This window comes from Rhinolophus sinicus, linkage group LG07 (genome assembly GCF_036562045.2).
Source record: "Rhinolophus sinicus isolate RSC01 linkage group LG07, ASM3656204v1, whole genome shotgun sequence".
NCBI lineage: Eukaryota > Metazoa > Chordata > Mammalia > Chiroptera > Rhinolophidae > Rhinolophus > Rhinolophus sinicus.
The window spans coordinates 105,010,426-105,029,656 of record NC_133757.1 but is presented as its reverse complement, the minus strand read 5'-3'; the positions used below and the strand labels follow the sequence as shown (position 1 = coordinate 105,029,656).

Here is a 19,231-nt window from a genome sequence, read left to right as displayed (position 1 = left end):
TCAATGTTGTTTTTAAACAAAACTATGAAATAAAAGACCCAAAGTATAGATTACTTGTGAAATAACTAGACATGTAATGCTTCACCAATACCCTCTGGATCTTACATTAGTTATAATTAAAATAGAATGGAAGCAATAAGGGCTATTTTCATTACATATTATTTTTCCTTCCGTGTCAAATAATTTAATGTACTATTGATTCATACAGATAGAAGGCGGCGGCAAACCAACAAAAATAAAGCCTTAAAAACTATCAGAAAAAGAAACATAATATTGTTTAGGAAAAACGGTTAATATTTAACTTTAATAGTCTACCTGTAGATATGGTTAAAAAGAGAATACTAATATTTGCTCACTAATAACAATGAAGCAACATTATTTTTTAAATAAACTGCATTTTAATGTTGAGCTTTCTGCCTTAATTGCAAAACTCTAAATATCAAAAACTTGTTTCAAAAATTTAACAATCTATTTCTATTTAATTAATTTCTACTTCTCTGAGAAATAAGGTCACCATTCTACAAGGTAGCCTAAAAGATGTGCAATTTACAAACCAGACCATCCTCCCTCAATGCCCAAATTTATTAAGTAAGCACAAGCTAACTTCAATAGTTACCCTAAAGCAAAATGTATCAAATAGAAACTTACCCAATGGACACTACGATATGAGAGTATTTTTTAAAACTATTCTTTCATTTAAAACTCTATATTGCCATATATGTATTCCTGTGAGAAATAATTCTAGCAGTTCTCAAAATATGAATCTTTGGGATCCCTGAGACCGTTACATGGAGTCTATGAGATCAAAATTATTTTCATAATATTAAGATGCTAATTGTGTTTCTCACTCTCCATGTCTCGAGTACACACTAGTAAGTTTTCCTCAGACGACATATCATATATAGAGAGAAGACTGAATGTATAAGCCAATATGAGAATTCAACTTTCTTCCATTAAGCCAAACTTCAAATATATTTGCAGATATATAAAACAATGTCATCTTTCTCATTAATTTTTTTCACTTCAGGAAAATATGGCTATTTCCAAAAAAAAAATATGTTAATTGTGTTAACATGTAATTAGCTATTACTTTTAAGTGAATTTAATAAATGAACACTTTTAAAACTTAGTTTTACTTTCTACTAGGGTAACTATTGAGAGATATAACCCAAATAAATCAAAGTTCTTTGGGGTCTTCAATAATTTTTTAAGAATGTAAAGGGGTCCCAAGCCAAATAAACTGAGACTCACTACATATTTCTGTTCACATTTTTCCTTAAATCAAGGCTTACAGTTTGGAGTTATTAAAACAACTTCAGTAATTTTAAAAGCAGTGATTCTAAAAGCATTCACTTTAGAATATCAAATATAAAATGCTTCTGAGTATTCACTGATGTCATTTTAATATTCAACTTTCAGTCATCTTAATTATTGAGTATTATTATTGCCAGCTGTGTCTCACAGTACTGTTGAAAACTAAATCTATTTTTTTAAAAGATGTATAATAGATAACTGCTAATTATGATGTCCATGCAGCAAGACATTAAAATTTAGCTGGCAAACACATATAGATTGAAAAAAAAAAATCAGTTTTTAGGAAAAGGAAAAATGCAAGATTATATATTTTTAATATAAAAAGAAACCGTAAGAACAGTTTCTAAAATTCATCTTGCCTATACAAAATCACTTGTTTTAAAAAAAATTTTTTTTCCTGAGAATACATAAACTTTAAATAAAATACATCGCCAAAAGAGATTGCCTTTCAGTAGTAAAGAGATGATTAGGGAAGAAAAACTTTTAAGACTATATGAAAGACAATCAGAGAAATTACAGTATAATTGAATTATTTTATAGCAATTCCTATTGCTGAGAATATGTTGAAAGTTTGATATTTTAAGGCTTTGCAGTCAAATGAGGGAGAGATGGCATCTTACCCCCTAAATTTGTATATACTAGCCTACATTTTCTTCGTAAGTCCCACAGGGTTAATTTTCAAGGGGGTTCTCCTTGGTTCTGTCCTTGACCAAACCCCATGTCCTCAGTTTTTCAAGAGCTCTGGTTCCCATTCATTCGTTTATTCACTCATTCAACTATTTACTACACACCTACCATGTGTTATATAGGTAATGAAGATGGACCAACACACAAAACAGATAAAAATCCCCCCTGCCTTCACTGAACTTGGTTATTCCAGGGGGAGAAGACACACAACAAACAAAATAAATATTTACTGTAGTAGACGGTGATAACTGCTAGGGAGGAAAAAAAAAAATCAGAAGGAAGGACAAAATGGCCAGGAAATACCTCATTTTCTTATTAAGAATATAATTAATATTTTTAAAGCTTTAAGAATATTTTTTTAAATATTGGGAGAGGAGCAACAACAGCAAAACTTGTGGTAAATGAATAAAAAATTGAATTTTTTAAATGAAAAATTTTAGTTATACAGGAGAGAAGAGTATAATGAATTCCTACGTATCTACTCGTCACCCATATTCAACAACTATTCAAGATATGACCAATATTGCTGTATTTGTCTTTTATTCTTATTTTGAGATTTTTTTAAGTCAATCTCAGACATCATGTCATTCCCACTCCCATCCATACACATCATGTATCTTTAAATAATTTTATTTAAATTATTACATCGCCTTACATAATCACAAAATCACTATATCACACCCATGAAAATAATAGTTTTCATGGTATTAACTAATACCAGTCAATATTTGAATTTCCAAGGTTGTCTCAAAAATGTTTTTTCTAAGTAATTTAATCTAAACAGAATCCAAACAAGAACCACTCTTTGTATATGGTTATTATGTTTCTTACATCTCTTTTACTTGAGAGCAACTCCCACACTCCTCTTTTTTATATACCATTGAATTGCAGAAACCATGTTACCTGACCTATATTCTGAAACTGCACACGTCTTCACTGTCACTCACTTTGTACCTCAATTTCTCAAATAACTTTTGATAATAACTATTCCAAATTCCAATCTCAAAAGAAATACTAGAGATATAGGTAGCTGACATAAAAATCCTTCTAAATCCAGAGAATCAAATAGCAACTTAAGTCTATTGGTAATTTTTGAATACTTGTTGAAATTAATTTGAAAAATTTAACATGGTGTAATAGCTCTGAAAAGACAGAAGAGGGAACTATAATATTTAGGAATTCCACACTTAAATAGCACTAAATGTTTTAAATTTAAACATTGACTTTCAACTTGGCAACGGTTTAAAATATAGTGATTACTGTTTTATATAATTCTTGCTTCCAAAAAAATAGACAAAATAAAAACCCTAGAATACAGAAGAAAAAGACTTGGAAGAATAGGGTGAAGACTGAATACACAGATACTATATGTTGTATTATACTAATAAATAATAACCATTAAAAAAAGCTACCATTTAATATTATAGTTGACCCTTGAACACAGGGGTTGTTCAACCCTCGTGCAATCGAAAAGCTGGATATAACTTCTTACTCCACTGAGACTTAAGTTGTCTTAAGTCTCGGGGTCCACGGGGAATTGGTTCCAGGACCCCTCACGGATACCAAATTCGAGGATGCTCAAGTCCCCTAGATAAAATGGCTAGATCAATGCATACCGTCAGCCCTCTGCATCCACAGGCTCCCAACCTCAGACTGAAAACAGTACAGGTATTTATTGAAAAAAGTCTACATATAAGTGGACCCATGCAGTTCAAACCCATGTTGTTAAAGGGTCAACTGTATTCTAACAAACAATGCATTTGTATTTTCTAAATAATCTTCGTCAATAATACATAAGGATATCTAAATGAAACCCATGTATGCTTTTTCATTTTAATTCAAAATGAGTTCAAAATATGAGGTGTGATCACAAAATATGCTGAATGTTTAAATTTAAAAAAAATTATAACAGTAAAAGACACATTGCCATTAGTCCCCTTCAAAATACTCCCCCTTGCTTCGAACACACTTATTCCACCGTTCTTGCCACTTTCTGAAGCAGTTCTGGAAGTCCTCTTTCATGAGTGTCTTTAGTTGTGCTGTCATGGCTGCCTCGATATCCTGAATCGATTCAAAACGTTTCCTTTCCAGGTCATTTTGACTTTGGGGAAGAGCCAGAAGTCACACGGTGCCAGGTCCAGTGAATGAGGTGGATGAGGACACACCATGTTTTTACTTGATAGAAACTTCTGTACCAGACGCTATCTGTGACACAGAGAGTTGTCATGATGGAGGATGAAGTAAAACACTCACGAAGGAAGTCTTCCAGAAGAACTGCTTCAGAAAGTGGCAAGAACGATGGAATAAGTATGTTCGAAGCGAGGAAGGGTATTTTGAGGAGATTAATGGCAATGTGTCTTTTACTGTAATAAATTTTTAAAATTTAACATTCACCATATTTTTCGATCACACCTCATATGATTTTTTAAATAGTTTTTGTTTTGCTTTTAAAAAAAGAGATCAGGAAAATCCAGAAATTAAAGGTTGTATAGCAAATTGCTTTTACATACTCATTTATTCAAAGGGAAACTGCAGAAAGACTGTAGTAATAATGACATCTCAAGAATAAGTATATATGCTCTAACAAGTTTGTTCTCAAGAATACTGAGACTTTTTAAACACAAATTTAATTTATATAAAAATATAAACTTCTCACTTTAATTAAAACTAAAGTACTTTATGCAAGCACATAATAGAAGAGCAAAGTTACAGTACACAAAGGACGGCTACAATACCAAGGCAAGACAGAACAGAGCTAGCATGTGAGTACAGGGCAGAATCCAGGTAAGCTTTCTGTTGCTATCTAAGGCTCCCTTTGACTCCAGTTTCCCATAACATGTTCTTTATTTCCTTTGGAGTCCTCATGAGCAGCACCTGTAACGTTCATATTTCCACCAAAATTTTGCTTGTGTCAGTTTGGATATTTCTCAAAGCTACAGGCTTTCTTTACCATGCTCCTTACTTTCTTCTGAGTCCTCATCTTCAGCATTTTTAACATCCACATTTCTACCAAGTCTATTTATGATGATTTAAGTATTCTCTAAGATGACGTAAGTTTTCTCTGCTGTCTCCTCACTTCCTTCTGAGGCTTCACCAGCAGGCTTTAACATCTCTGTATCTACCATCAGTACATTCCAGGCAATCTAGAATTGTTCTATCACGCTCCTCAAAATTCTACCCATTACCTAATTTCAAGGCCACTTCTACATTTTTAGGAATTTCTTACAGCAACACCCCTACTTCTGGGTACCAAAATCTTACTACCTTCCCATGGCTGCTGTAACAAATTACTACAAACTTGGTGGCATACAACAACATAAATTTATTATCTTACAGTTCTTAAGGTCAGAAGTCCAAAATCAGCTTAACTGGGCTAATTCCAGTTGGGCTAAAAAGCTGTTGCCAGGCCAATGCTCTTTCTAGAGGCTCTAAAAGAGAATCTGTTTCCTTGCCTTTTCTGCCCTGACCTTCTTACCCCCTCTTATAGGAGTCTGTGACTTCACTGGGCCCACCTGGATAATCCAGGATAATCTCCCCATCTCAAAATCCTTAACCTAATCGCATATGTAAAGTTCCTTTAGCCTCTTAGGATAACATACTCACAGGATTTGGAAATTAGAACATGGACATCTTTGCAGGGTGGTATATTACTCAACCTACCACAACACAAAACAAAAAGCATGAAATATAAATATATCTATATACCGGGGGTGCCAAAAAAATGTATACAAGTGGACACTTTGGTCAATGTTGCTCAAGCAGTAGGTCGCCATAATCAGAAGTGTCTGGACGCTGATGGTAACCACTTTGAGCACCTCTTGTAACTGCAGAAGTCAAATGTGACTTGTATTCATCTCTTGATATCGGTATGTAGTTTTTCTTTCTTAAAATGTGTATACATTTTTTGACACCCTCTGTGTATGTGTGTGTGTGGGGGGTGTATATGTGTGTGTATATACATATATGTGTGTATCTATATCTATATCTATATGAACTGGGCTTCTTCAAAATAACAAACTTTTGAACTTCAAAAGACTAGTGAAAATGAAAAGGCAAGCCACAAACTGGAAAACACCTGCACATAGTTATCCAAAGGACATGGATCTTGTTTCTTATAAAGGTAAACATATACCTACTATATGACTCCGTTATTCCACTCAGGAAAAATGAAAGCACAAGTCCACATTAAAAATCTGCCATACAAACATTTGTAGCAGCTTTATTTATAACAGCCAAAAACTGTTAACAACCCATTGCAGCAACAGATAAATGGAAAACAAACTGTGATATATGCCCAAAGTGGAATACTATTCCATAATAAAAAAAAGGAACAAAGTATTGAAAGTTCACTCAACAAAATATGGATGAATTCAAAGTTACTGGGCTGGGGAAAAGAAGCCAGATAAAAGAGGAGATACATGTCTACTTATATAATTTTCAGGAAAATACAAACTAACCCATAAGTGACAGAAAGTAAAACTAGTGCCTGCCTGGAAATGGGGGGAGGGAAGGAAGAATTACAGAGTTACAAAGAGGTTTCCGGGGGACGATATATATACTCATTATGTTGAATGTAGTTGTTTCATGAGTTGTTTCATGTTACAACTCATCAAATTATGCACTAATTTATCTCAATAAAAGCAAACTTAAAATTTAAAAATTAGAACATGAAAATGAAGCAGAGAAATTAGAAATCTGAAACCTATTCTCTGGTAGGATCCTAATAAACAGTCCGGAGACAAAGAATCCCAAAGACAACTCAAAAGATAAAAGAATCAAAGATATTACATTGATACTGTAGTAAAATCAAATATACATATGTACGTAAGTGTGTATGTATGAGTATATATACACATACTCATACATATGGTCTTTGGCCCCAGTTCCTAGCAGAGACTCACAAACCCGTGGAGCATCTTTTGTTATTCATTCTCTGATACCAACGAGGTGTCCTACAATTCCATTCTGACACATCTACCCAGAGTCAGAAGGCAGAAGTTAAAGGAACGATTCTTCAGTTCTGATACTAACTCTGTCAGCGCCCCTATCAACTACCTGAATTTATGTTTAACAAGGTAACCCATGGTGGTGTCTAGATAACTTCAGGATGAGGCTGGTCACCAGAAAAACTTTCAGCCCCACCTCTCGAATCTCCAGAGAGAGAGGTTGGAAACTGAGTTCAGTCACAAAGCCTATGATTTAGTTAATCATAGTTTGACTAATGAAAATCATAGGTGACATAATGAAACTTCAATAAAAATAATAAATATCAAGACTCAAGCGATCTTCCAGGTTGGTGGACACATTGACATAGTGGGGGGTGGTATGCCCCCGGTAGCAGGAGAGGAGATGGAATCTCTCCCCACCCCCACCCCAGACCTCACCCCCGTCCTCTCTTTCATTTGGTTGTGCCTGAGTTGTATCCTTTATAATAAAAGCGTGCTCCTAAGTATAGGGTTTTCAGTGAGTTCTGTGAATCAGTCTATCAAATTATCCAACATGAAGGGTACTTGGGGAAATCTCGGAATTTGCAGCCAGGTCAGACAGAAATGCAGGTTGCCAGGGACCCCACTTCTGGCAGTCTTCCTGGGAAACATGACCTTGAACTTGTGGAATATAATACTAACTATGGGTAGTTAGTGTCTGAATTGAACTGAATTGAATTGTGGGACACCCAGTTGGTGTCAGAGAATTGGTGTAGGAACACAGATACTCTCTGTGGAATTCAGAAAAGATTTCCAGTTAGAAAGTAAAGGAAAAGGGTGGTGGTACTCAGTTTCCAATGGCGTTCTCCACCACACCTATCCTCCCTAACCCCATTTAAAAAAGGAGAAAGTTCAGGAAGCTTGTAATTTGATGTTTAAAATAAACTTTCTAAGCAGATTGACACACTAGTTAAAAATAAACTATACTAGTGATGATGCACATTTAGTTACACTTTCTGAGAGTTTCTAATAAATTTTCAATGAGCCTTCTGACATTTTTAACTCTCAAAAGATAAAAGATATGTATCAGCTTAGTCAACTAAAAAGAATGATCCAGATGTACATGATCCAGCACAGCGCAGAGACACTAAGAAAATCAACACATCTGGACGCTAAGTCAGACAAGTCTCAGGAGGCAGTATTATCTTAGGCAAGCCACCATCTCATAAACATCCACCTGTTCATTCAAAGACGACGACAGCATAATAATCTCATGCTAGATTGCTGTCACAGCCCCATTTCTTTGTAACCCAGCTCCATTAAGGACGAACTTGCTTCTAACTGGGAAGAACTGCTTACAATGTGAATATGACAAGAAAGTGGGAGGAAAAAACAAAAAAGAGGAGGGGTAGGAACTTGTAACTGGGAACCGCCAGGCTATGTTCAGTTTGCTACGTCACTTCTATGGGTCACAGGAAAGTTCTGGCATGTGAGGAGAGACAGATAAGCAATTCAATCTTTTCCACTTTGGAGCCAGTACAGCCCTAACATAGCCAGACAACCACAACTAACTGGTATGAGCTAATGTATGGGATTAGGATCTAATTACTCCCTCTCTGCATGTTCACTTCCAGGTGCAGTGAAATGGCCGCAAAAAACAGGTGAGGAGCCCTGTCTAGGAAAGTGGTATACGTTACCCGCCTACATAGCACAGCTAGTTCACACGACAACATGACCCGACTACCTAAAACAGCATTCAGTCTATCACTAACACTGTAAGAAAACTAGTCAAGACAGAGGGATCACTTCAGTATCATCACATTTTCAAAACCATCAGCACTTCCACTTTTTCCAATCGAGCTGACTCTACAGTAAAACAAAGCCCACTTCTTTACACTAGTTTCTTCTGCTTAGTAAGCAAGATGGTGGCATTACTCCATCTCCCTGTGGTAAATAAGGGATTACAGTACCAAAGCCAAATTAACTACCAGAGTAGCTAAAACAAGCAAAGAGCAAACCAAACAGTCACTCTCAAGATTCCTTTTACAGACAGCTGTCAGTTCAGGCAGCCGTGGTGATGTGAGGTGTCATATGGCAGCATTCACGCAGCAGTGGTTCCAAACCAGGGGGCGGGCAGGGCAGGAAGCACAGTTTGGAAAAGCATAGTCAGTACTACAATACATACACCAGTTTCCTTTGTACTACAAACTACAGGAAGAAATGCTTTACAAATCCCTAATAACAGCTTCTGACTGCCTGTGGATAACAGGGATGGGTGGGAGCAGGCGGAACCATACCTGTAAGTATATTCATAGCTGTATCTACAAAATGAAGAATGGTTTTAACTGGCTTCAGAGAAGGGGAAAGAAGGGAATCTAGGGAGAAAAGCTAGAGCATTAACATGTCTACTTCTAAAAGTCAGGGATGAGTCAAACTAAATTCTCTCAAACGGCATCACTGTGTAACAAGTGAGAATCAAACTGGAAACCCTAAGTTATTGAAAAACAAAACTATGACCATGATATGCCACTTTTAAAAAAACACAGTGTATGATGTATTATTAAAATAGTTATATCCAAAAACATTGTAAATTGTTTTACTATGCACAATATGTTCTACAGAATTTATAATTTATCATAATGCTTTCAATCATATTGGAGCTAGAATTGCTAATTTTCATAACAAATGGATTCAGACAAGTCAGAAATCCTCAAAAGCAAGGTCTGGGGATATACTATATATATATAAATACGTTACTATATAAATAAAGATGTACTATACTTACTCTGAGTTAAAGAAGTAGCCAGTCATCCATTACAAGTAACAATACTAAACAAATGAAATTTAGTGTATACTATTAATAGTGTAAAATAGTGATATTCAGCCATTTCCCCCCAATAGAACCCTTTCCAAATGAAATCTTCCTTCTTTTAGAATTGCTTGTGATAACGATGGGCTGACGAAAACTTGCACATTTTTCTTTACCTCCTCAGTGGTTCTCTTGCTTCCAGGATGTCCCTCAGTAAACTTCCAGCTGCGTGGCTAGCCCCAGCTTCTGTCCTATCCCACTGGGACCACCGAGGGCTGGGGTGCACCCAAAGACCAGAAAGCTGCAAACATACCATTCTCACACATGGCAGCTGCAGGCATTGAAGGACCACCTCTCATCAGGCTGCTGCCTCCTTTTGGTCACTTGCCACTCCTTTTAAATAGTTGGGAATTTTTCTTTCAATATTTTAACCAGAATTTATCATTGTTATCTGAGGGATGGTTCACTCAACTACTTTCTGGCTTCATTATCAAATATCAAAACCTCCAAATTCTATCAATGTTGACTGAAAAACTTCTCACATCCTTGACTTATATTCCTTCCACCAAATTAGGACTTTGGTCTCATCACACAAGAATTTAAAGTACTAGTACCTTCCAGTCTTCTCTCGTTAACTCACTAGTACTCAACTCAGAGAAATTTCTTGCCTGTATATTGCTTTTATCATTAGAAAGCATTTTCTATGAAAACCAGGAAACATGTAATCAGAAACTAATTTTAACTTTCAACTCCACCACTGCCTATAAAACCGTAAGTAAATCACAATCTCTCTGATCCTTATTTCTACCATCCATAAATAAGATTATCTGCCTCGTTAATCAGTTAAGGTTAGGACCAAAACATGATAACTGATGTTGACAGAAGTGTACACAAGTGTTTGTCACAAATGTTATAGGGCCTGTGGCATGAGACCAGGTGAATGGTTAAAATCATTATCTAAAAAAACTGAACAGATTGGGAGACTCAGATAAAAAGTTCATTCACTGATTCAAAAACCATTTAGTGAGTTCCAATCACATATCAAGCAAGAGCTGTACAGGGCAAAATTTTTCAGCTTGCAAAATAACAATGTTGGGGTGCTGAGGACATAATGACTGAGATAAAACAGGCAATGAAGGAAATGCAGCATTTGTGAGTCATCAGAAATTTGTGTTAATTTACATAATGAAAACAGACCATCTCCTAAAAATGATACTTAATGAGGAGGAGTAAAGAGCAAAGCTTTAATCCAGTCTATACTACTTAAGAGGTATATAAAGCAAAAAGCAATAATAAAGAAAACAAACATTTAGTCAGAGCAAAAGAGCCATTAAAGTACAGTATTACAGGAGACAAAGACAGAAGTGAATGTTAAGAAGCAGCAAAATACCCAATGCTAAACAAGATAGGGCAGGATGGAAAATAAAAGATACAGGTTTGGCAACTGGGGCTCAGTCTTTGGGATGATACAGAGCATTTTAACATCAGCATAACCAATGCCTATCTACCTGGTTTTGTGCGAAAAGTGGTTTCTGTTACATGAGGAAGCAGAACACTAGTAGAAACAATAGTCAAACTGCAGAAGGTGGTTGAATAAGAGTTAAGAAATTGGACACTTAAGAATCGACTATAAATAAAACAAACCCAGTGATAATGGGAATAGGAAGAAGAGAAGTAAGGTATTTTTCAAGGTCAAGTGTGATAAGGCAGAGAACCCAGCACAGAGCATAAGAGAGAGAACACAGAAAACAGCAAGGGTTCCATTGAAGGAAAGAAGGGGTAAGATTAAGAATATAGATGGTAGCTTTCTAGAGAAATAAAAACATCTTATTCTTTGATGAAAGACAGACTGAGGAAAGAAAAAGTATAAAATAAGAAATGAAAAAGGAATAAGAAAAAGAGGGAAAGGACTGATCACTTGAGGACAGTGGAAAGGTTGCAAATAACTAATACATGGAATGAAATAGAAGAGCAAAAAGACGTAAGGATTACCAGGAAGCACTGGGGCTAAACTAGGAGAGGAAGTGTGAATATATACCAGGAACCTCCCAAGACAGTAAACTGATACAACTGTAACAAAGCTAGGCAGTCCACAAACAGGGAACAAAACAGAAGAAATGAATGGCTGCAATTATTTAGATTGATGATAGACTGGGAAATTTGTGAAGTAGATCAGGAGAATGGAAATCTTGAGTATTAATAAGAATAAAATTGAGATGGCTACTAGATTGAATGTGGGTTAATCTGGATTAATTTTTTCATTTAAAGAGTGAGTTCTAAAGGAAGAAGCTTTTAGGAAAACTTCCCTGCATTATGTGCTTACTTCTGTAACTATACTGGGAGAAAAGGGAGTTAATACTACCATGCAATGGTTTTCAGAAATTTGTGCAAAAATGTGTGCCATTTAGAATAATCGAAATCCAACAGCTGACCTTTCCTGAATTTAATAAATAGTGGAAGAGCATTCTGAGGAAGAAGAGTTTAATTGTTCCATCCTTACAGCTCTGACCAATATCTCCAAGGAGTATTAGGATAAGCAGAGTAGCAAACTCTAGGACATGTGCTGAGAAGCTGCTAGTACATAGAGTATACAGCAGGCCCTACTGATGTTAAAGACAAATTAGTGGCTTAACCAAAGGGTAATCCTTTTTACCCTTGTAAAAAAAAAGGGGTCTCTGGTTAACATTAAATCCCCATTTCAAATATAAAACTCAGAGAATTAATATATACTCAAGTATTATGTCAGTAAGCATACAGAACAAGAGGAGGGAAAGGGGAAAGAACAGTGCACAAAAGCCATTTTGCCTTAATTCAGCCATAAACAGGTCATCAAAATTCTCTTAATTACCGCATTTGATATACACCATAGGAGGACACAACTCTCTCAACTAAATCTTGTCCTTATTTTTTATCACAATGGAAAATTTAACACCATCACGAATGACATAACATCAGATTTTATTTCCTTTTCCATTGCAAAATGTCCATGGATAGTCTAACACAAACTACAAAAACATCAATGTGAAGAACAACAGTACCCATCCAATGGGCACTTAAGTAATTGTTATCCAATGAAAACCATGATTTACAATCAACTAACAAGAAGAATACCAATAATTTTAGCTCTATTAAATTTCATTAAAACAGACTTTTGGTTATTCGAAATTAACCACAGAATATGTTAATTTCAGAATATGAAATTAACACAGAATTTTGGATAATACAAAAGATATAAACAAAAATAAATTCCCTGATAAAAATACATTTATTATACTACATTACAATCCTTTTGCCCTTACATAGAAAGCCAATGCTAAGAATGGTGGCATCCCACTGCTATATGGCATTTCTCTTAAAAAATTAAACATGGTAGGCCAAAATATCCTGAAATATGCCTTCAATTGATAAAAGAAGCCACATAATGACAAAAATAAGAAACTAAAATGCTCCCAGAAAAATTAAGAAGACATATACTTCATCAAGCAGAAGAAAATACACATTTTATACATGCATAACAAAAACATTGAAATAGTATTGCTTACAAATAACCTGCACAAGATTAAAATCATTAAGAGTCTCAAAATCTATTGTCTCTTCACAGGAAAAGATAAAAAGAACTGTTAATACTCTTAGCCTAAAAAGCAATGGCTTTATTAAGGTATAAAATCTAATAAATTATGGCAGTATTTATTAGATTGATAAACTAAAGTATTAAGTTCTTCTCCCAACCCAAAACACTAAATTCACAAGAGGAATATCAATAAACATGTCACACACAGCTAACACTTTCATGGTAACACATGGGATCAACACATAATGTTTTGCTTAAAACAATTAGCTAAGGAATCGAAGCACAAATACGAGGATAATTGCTTCCTTTGGGCTTAGGCTGTCAAATACAGGAAACACCAAAGCTTTAGAATTCTGTCAAAATTAAAACCTTGTCACAGACCTAGACAATCAATGAATATTTATTTAAAACTGAGTTTGTAATATGACACTAAAAGCACAGCAACAAAAGAAAAACCAGATAATTTGGACTTCATCAAAATTAAAAACTTCTGTGCTTCATTAGACACCAGAAAGAAAGTGAAAAGACAATCCACAAAATGGGAGAAAGTATTTACAAATCATATATCTCATAACAAACTAGCTTCTAGAATATATAAAGAATGCTCACAAATCAACAATGAAAAGACAATCCAATTAAAAAACGGGCAAAGGACTTGAACAGATATTTCTCCAAAGAACATGTGTAAAGGGTCAATAAGCACATGGAAAAATGCTCATCATTAGTCATATGGAAATAAAAATCAAAGCCACAATGAAATACCGTGTTTTCCTGAAAATAAGATGGACCATCAGCTCTAATGCGTCTTTTGGAGCAAAAATTAATATAAGACCCTGTCTTATGTTATGTTATATTCTATTATATTATATTATACCTGGTCTTGTATTATGTAAGATCGGGTCTTATATTAATTTTTGCTCCAAAAGACGCATTAGAGCTGATGGTCCGGCTACATCTTATCTTGGGGGAAACACGATACCATTACACAACTTTTGGGATAGCGAAAATACAAAAAGACTGACAATAACAAGTGTCTGTGGGTGTGGAGTACCTGGAACCTTCACACACTGCTGATGGACTTCTAAAATACTGCAGTCATTTTAACAGTTCCTCAGAGTTAAACACAGAGTTACCGTATTCATATTACCCTGCAATTCCACCCCTATAAGTACTCGTATATAACCAAAATAAATAAAAACGTATGTCCACACAAAAACTTGTATAAAAATGTTCATTGCAGAAGCATTAGTAATAGCCAAAAAGTAGATACAAACCACCAACTGATCAACGGATAAACAAAATATGATATACAATGGAATATTTTTTTGCCATAAAAATGAATGATACATGCTACAACATGGATGAACCTTGAAAATATTATGCTAAGTGCAAGCCAGAAACAAAAGGACAATTTATATGTGCAGAATAGACAAAGCCATAGAAACTGAGAGTACGTTAGTGACTGCCTAAGGTGTGGGGGGCAGGAGATTGAAGGAAAAATAGGAAGTTATTGCTAATGGATAAAGGGGCTTTTCTCAGGGAGCCATGAGAAGGGGGATGTGAAAGTATCTTAAAATTAGATAGTAGTGATTATTGTAAAACGCTGAATATACTAAAAACCACTGAATCATACACTTAGGGATGACTTTTCTGGTATGTGAGCTATATCTCAAGAAAGCAGTAACTGAACACAAATAAATCTGCAAAAAATAAAGTATGTGTCATAAACATATAGAATGCGAAGATGATTACTTCCCTCAAACTAACTTATATGTATGGGGGTAGGTAACAACATTAAGTGACTGTTTTCTACTTAATGTATCTCCAGAAATCAGTTACCACATTTTAAACTAGTAAAAATTTATTTAAGAAATTCTTGTAATACCATTTGCTCCTAAAATGTCACATTTATTATAAATTATAAATACACAGTAAACAAAGAAATATAATTGTTGAATATTTAAGCATCAACTATGATTATTACAGAATTTTAGAAACATCACTTGATTGAATATTGTCTCAAACACATTAAAAAGTATAATAAAATGTTTATCATTAAACATTTTTTCATGTAGCTAGGAAGTTTCTTTTGGCTAATCAAATAAATGTGTTGACCTTTTAAAAATATTTCATTGACTGCATTAAAGCCATCAAAAGCTTTATTATAACACTTGATTAACCAATGTCTCAGTACTTAACCCCCATTGTTGAAGTATACGTAATAATTGTAAAATCTATCATGATTAACCAAAGTATTGTTGTATCTATATAATCACATTGCACATAACTCTAAAATACTATGTAGTCAAAGTAAAACACATTGAGATTAACTCTCCTACTTTTACTCAAAAATAAAAAAAGTAAAAACGTTATCTAGTGCGGTCCTAAGTTTATGAAATTCTTAACTACAGACACCTACCATATTTTTAATATTACTACGCTAATACAAAAAATCTGGAGTAGCCCCGACAGAAAACATCACTGGGCCTGAACTGAATACTGGTCTTTCATGTTGGCTTACTGTGGTGAACAGGAACTAATGTAAGGAGGACTCAAGTAATGGATGGCTAGAAAGAAATCTGTACTAGTATCAACAGCTGACAGAAAAGATACAAAAATCTAACTTGAAGAAAATCCAGTTTCATTCACAAAGTATTAGCATCCTGCTAATAAGACTATTTCTTACTCTGAACTCTTATTAGAGTACTTAGGCTGTATTCTAAAAGAATTGTTTGGACATGGTGTGTAGAAAGAATCAGAAGGAGATCAAAATAAATATAAAGAGAAGAAATTCTAGTGCCAGGTAACAACTGAAAGAAATATAAATTATAATTGTAACTTACACTGGCCACTATAATTGTCATTAATGTAACCTATATGTAAACTTAAGTAACATGCAAAGTATTTAACATGAAGAGTGTATACTTACCAAGTACTTAGATAGCCTTTTAAAATCCTGCTGATGGTTGAGACTCCCCCTAAATAAAAAATAATAATAAGATATAATTTTTCAACTTCAGAATTTAACCCTACTCTGTTAAATCTACCCAAGAAACCCATGTATATAAGAGCAATTGTTTTTGCTTTTTTTTATACAATACTGTAAAAAGCCTAAATCACATGCTGAAACTTTGGTACATGATAAATAAAAACAATTTTTTTCCTAATCTTACAAATAATTGAAATTTTATATGTAATTTATGGAAGAGCTCATGAATTATTAAGATATTGGTAGGATTTACTGGACCACAACGAGTGAGGTCTATAATAAACCAGGTTTATAAAATACTGTTATTTTGCTGTTGTTTTCTATTTCAGTTTTGCAGGAGGAAAAGTTAAAGCTAGACTGGTGAAGAATATTTTAAAAAGCGGGGGTCTCAGCCAGTCAAGAGTTGTAAGTAGTTACATAGATAACAGATCTTGAGTTATGTGGAACAAAGCATTAGAAATCATTTCTCAAATTAGCCATGACCCATTCAACTTGGCCTATTTACAACATCTCACAAATCAACCCAATGCAAAGCAACAGTTTAGCTCCACCTTATACAGAATTGAATCCTATTATATCTTTCAAATGTCTTCATAAAATTTCACACTATCATAATTTTTTAAAAGATGTAAATGTTTACTTTAAACCTCTCATAATGCATTTCTACCTCCTTACAAAGAAGGTACAGCACTTAGTATTTATCCTTTCAAGCATCTTGCCCGATTTCTACAAAACTTACACATTACCTCAAATAGTTTGAATGGACTCTCAACATTCTGATGACATTCTCATAGACACTACCAACAAATTTGAAAAGTAAATAGAAAAGAAGGGCTCTGCAAAATCAAATCCTTCAATACTATTTAACAAATGTGGAAAACAAAAGCCCAAAAGGATTTATTTGAAATTCTAGTTAGTAAAAGTCAGGCTTATCTAGAGCCAAATATTCAGAATCCCAGTATCCTTTTCTATTACCCCACTGCCTACAAAGTAATTGGGATTTAAGGTCTAATCTTATAAAAAGGTTAAAACATTTTCCCTTAAAAAAAAAATTTTCCCTTGTCATTCAAAACCAAATTACTCCAATCAACCACAGAGGAATATACATTCTTTTCCACTGTGTATGAAACATTCACCAAACTAAAACAAGCCTTAACAAATTTAAAAGAATTAGAGGAACTAAAATAATACAACATGTATTACATAATAGAATTAAGATACAAATTAGTAACAGACAGATATCCCAAAATCCCAAATATGGGAATTCAACAATACATCTAAATAACCTATAGATCAAAGAAGACTCAAAGGAAATTAGAAAAAATTTTGAACTAAATAAAAATAAAAATACAACATATCAAAATTAGTAGGATGCAGAGGAGTGTTTAAAGGGAAATTTTGTAGCATTAACTGCTTATATTAAAAACGGAAAAGAAGGGAATAAGATTTTTGAGAATGCCTTTTTATATAGTTTTGATTTTTATCCATGTTACTGTTTTACTATACTCAAAAAATCAATTAAATTAAATCAATAATGGGGGTGGCAAAAAACTGAATACAAACAAACTCAAATGAACCTAAATGCTTATCAAACTGGTGACATTAAAAATATAATTAATTAAAATAACTTATAAGTATCGGACTCTGACTGCATACCTTCACTGAGATACATTGTATGAGCAAAAAACCTGCAGAGAAATCTTAAACTCTGCTTCCTTATTGTGTTTATTGTTGGCAATGGTATTGGTGTGGCAATTCCAGTATTACATCATGTATATTGCAGGGCAGGGCAAATGAATAAACACATATTGATGTTATTGTGAACCAGGATCCTCGCTGTGGGAGAAGAGAGATCCAAATATGAACAGGAGGAGAGAAGAACCCTGTGGTACTGGATTGGAATTACAAATATTAGTGGGTCTTTTTTAAGTATATTTCCTTGTTCTGTCCAATGAAAAGAGCCCCTACAGAAGCAACAACGTCCAGTAATACAGAACACATCCAGTGCTCATGATATAGTTTTCAAATGTCCACCAAGAGGAATATGGAGAAATAACCATTTTGTGGTATAGGGTAAGAATGGAACATTTGTTGTGCCAGAAAGCAAGTAAGTGTTCTAAAAATGATGGGACATATCAAAGAGACATAAAAACCAGATTGAATGAGTTCCTACTGGCTAAATTTTAACAATTTTAGCCTTCAAAAGAAATATAACAATAATGGATCTTAGTCCACTAAATAAAAGAAGAATCCATGAGACCAAGTGATAATGTAAGAAGGAGGGTAGAAAGTCTTCCTTACAGAATGCCAGCTAATAAATGCGCGAAGAATAACAGAACTAGAAAATCATCATTTTGAAAACCTCAAAGTAATTAATGATTCAGGCAAAAATCAACAATAGGTGTTAAAATCATTGGGTGAAAAGTTGTAGAGAAACTATTTATTCAGCCTGAAGGCATGGACTAATTACCAAAGGGAAAAAGATACCTTTACAATGGAGAGATCTGGCAGCACCAGCTAAACCAATAAACCTTAACATCACAAACCATGGAACAAACTAATAGTACACAGGTTAAATACGCACACTTTAAATACATATGTATGTTAACATATGTAACTACTGGATAACTCTTGAAATAAACAGCAAGTGAAAAAAGCAACATATAAAGGTATGTAAACAATATATTTATTTACATTTTAAACCAATCAATACTATTTATCTTTTTTACAAATATGTGCATAAAAGTATAAAAAAACTTAAAGGATACTTTCAGATTAGTAATTTCCTCTCAGAAAGTAGGCCAAAAATGGAATTAGTAATCTTCAAATATATTTTTAATTTATTTTTAAAATTCTGAAACAATTATAGCAAAATGTTAATATTTGTTAATTTTGGCAGTATGAATACACAAGCATCTTATTTTCTTCCCTGCATT

The 19,231-nt window shown here is 34.1% G+C and overlaps 1 protein-coding gene across 2 annotated transcripts in view; it reads right to left on the bottom strand.

Annotated features, from left to right (window-relative positions):
- FBXW7 (F-box and WD repeat domain containing 7) overlaps positions 1-19,231 on the bottom strand; it is a 171,381-nt gene that overhangs the window by 118,848 nt on the left and 33,302 nt on the right. For both annotated transcript variants that reach the window (XM_019722716.2, XM_019722739.2), the window contains exon 2: positions 16,236-16,284. The gene's annotated coding sequence lies outside the window, so the exon portion shown is untranslated. The remainder of the gene's footprint in view (positions 1-16,235; positions 16,285-19,231) is intronic.